A 2,895-nucleotide genomic window follows, 5' to 3' on the forward strand; every position below is an offset into this window, starting at 1 on the left:
AATGGTGCAACAAAAAGCAATTTTTGAAAATGGCTCAAGGATGAGACAAAAGTGTTTTTGATCACTTAAAATACAGGAAATTATATCTGAATCTTTAAAAAATTCCTGGGGGAGGACCCCCAGACCCCCCGGTTTAAAGAATTATCCGGACCTCACTGTTTTTTAAATCCTGGCTACGGCCCTGACTGCAACCAAACATAATCGTATCCTTTTTCTACCTCTAAAGGTGTCTTTTATAACACAAAAGATTGCCTGGTGGACTGGTATTTTTTATTTTTTTTTACTTTGTGCCATGACACATTACCAGTGATAGCATTTGGTCGACAGCATGTTAGCACAAAAGCTAATGCTAGCATTTCGTTTTCACAAGCAGTAGCTTCTTTTTATCTGGACTAGCATGAGAATGTGCATTTTACTATTCACCCATATCAACTGACTGTACCATACTTTAGACCAATACTCACCATGCAGCCTCTTTTTTTCCATATGGTGGTTTAAACTTCATAGCATGAAAGCACGATGGACATTTCATTGACCTTCCAAGTAGCCCAAGCTTCATTAACCACCTGGTAAATTTCAAATTTTCTTCTGGGCGGTTCTTAAAAGTTATTTTTCTCAAAAAGTTAATATTGGGCATCTTGTGTGAAAGTTACGCGCTGCCTCGACTCCACTGTGCTCGTTTAGCTGCTGCTGCTGCTGTTGTTGTTTTTTTCTCTCGATGCGGCCTGCTCTGTCTCTCTCCCGCACCAGCTGCCGGTGCTGATAGGCCCTTTTCACGTGACGTCACAAATCCGCCTTCCGCGTTCCGTGCAGTGTAAAACGACGTCCTGTCCGCGTTACTCTAATGGAATGAGATCGTGTGTTTCAATCTGAAGTGTCATATCTTCAAGAAAATCACCGTGGACGTCAAGTGGAAGGTATGTAATCATTGACAACATGTCGTACATTGTGTAGGAAGTAGAAATATCACCCAAGAATAGCCGTGTGATGATAGAGAAGTGAGTTTGTCCAGAAGCTTGTAATGCTAACACATGCTAACATGCGTTAGCGTGTAGACAGGTTTCTTCTGGCGTATTTGCTCACATTATTAATCATTGATAACAAGTTGTCCATTGTGTAGGGAGTAGAAATATCAGCCAATAATCACTGTGTGATTAGAGAGAAGTGGCTTTTTCCAGAAGCTTGTAGCCAGTTGTAATGCTAACACATGCTAACACATGCTGATGTGGGAAGATTTCTTCTGGCATATTTGCTCACATTAATTAATCTGTGTAAACTATTGTTTGGTTTCCTAGTTATAGATCTGTAGATGGTGCTGCAATCTCTTAACTTCAAAATATAGGCTATCATAGCTCCAAATGTAGTGTAACATTAGCAATATGCTACTGAACAGTAAGGAACGCTTGACTACAGGTGTTATGAACATGCCGTCACGTCCGAGGCTTTAGTGGGCAACACAAATGTATTTTATAGACGATAATAGTTCTACGGTGGGTCAAAACAATTTTCACAAACAGAGCATTGCTGCCCTTGTGTGGTAAAAGAGCTGTGATTTAAATAAACAGCTCTTCATGACAGAAAAAATCAGCTGTTTGCCCACCATTCACCAAGACATTGCAAAAATAGAGGAAATAAACAACAATGATCCTGCCTACAACAGTTATGCATTTGCTTGTTATTAATTATACATTGTATGTGTACATGTGTTATATAGGCGACGCTTATCTTAAAGAGTAAAGACTCCCCATGGTTTTATTTAAATTTACTATGATGTTGCTCCTTATATCCCACCTAAATCTTATGTGCTAATTAAAGTTTTTCACTCTGGGCTTTCTTTTTTTGTAGGATGGCCCAGTCATCACGTGACGTCTAACATTTATCCCATTACTTTCCAATATACCGCAGAGTGAGGGGACTGTCAGATGTCACAGGCACATCATCTTCAGGTAATATTTCAGCAATTGTGTAACATTATGGATAGAGATCCAAGTCTCACTCATCTTTGTTGGAGTTGCTCTGTAGCAGACATGGATTGCATTGAAAGACTGTATAATAAACGCTTGTTTGAAGCTACATAAAATGAAGTTGATGTTCTGTACCAAAAGACTTAACTGTATTTTTTTCAACAGATAACCTTCAACTTAAATGATGTCCCGGTTACTGTGCAGGAAAAGTCCTGTGGGGAAGGCCCTCCGTACTTTACCAAACAGCACACGACAGGTAATGATTGGCAATATGAAGCCTCATGTACAAATGGGGTCATTGTGTCAAATTATTAAAAACTAAAGCCTCATTTGAATGATTGAAGATTTGAATGTATTAAAATCAACAAAGTAACTTATTTTTGAACTTAGCAAATTCAGATATTTTTATATCTGAATTTGTATTGTATGTGAAAGCATTTCTATTCACCAAGGCATTGGTCACATAATCTCATGGTTCATGAAACATGAAGGTTCATTTTGGAAATGTTTGAAGCCTTTTTCCTTTTGCCCATCATTGTCAATAGGACCATGGGCTTTAAAAGTGTGCCTGTTCCTTTATCCATTCCCCAGTACGCGGCCAAGCACTCAGGTAAAGTTTTTCTCTGTAATTCTTATTATTGGCTCTACTGTCAAGTAACATGTATCTGTCATTTTAGGAAACTGCACAAGAGGCTACTACAGAAGTGCTGGTAAAAAAAAAATGTTAAACTGGAATGAACAGTGTAATGCTAATCCCACTTGTCTTTTTAAATGAAACAACATTAAGTTTAAATATGTTGGCAGACCAGTGTGATCTTTTCATGAAGAATTTATAATCCTTTTCCATTTTTGATCTTTTAGTAAATTAATCTAAGTCAAATACTATGTCCTCAAATCAATCAGCGCTTTGTCAGTCATTTAAAAAACAATT

General features: G+C 37.9%; 1 long non-coding RNA gene across 1 annotated transcript; it reads left to right on the forward strand.

The window, feature by feature from the left end:
• The first annotated feature begins 836 nt into the window (after positions 1-836).
• Positions 837-2,674, forward strand: LOC306983161. The gene is made up of 5 exons (XR_013794266.1): positions 837-917; positions 1,846-1,946; positions 2,130-2,220; positions 2,510-2,574; positions 2,642-2,674. It is a non-coding gene; the product is annotated as an uncharacterized lncRNA (long non-coding RNA).
• The last annotated feature ends 221 nt before the right edge of the window (positions 2,675-2,895 follow it).

This window comes from Gobius niger (genome assembly GCF_951799975.1).
Source record: "Gobius niger genome assembly, chromosome: 2".
Classification (NCBI taxonomy): Eukaryota; Metazoa; Chordata; class Actinopteri; order Gobiiformes; family Gobiidae; genus Gobius; species Gobius niger.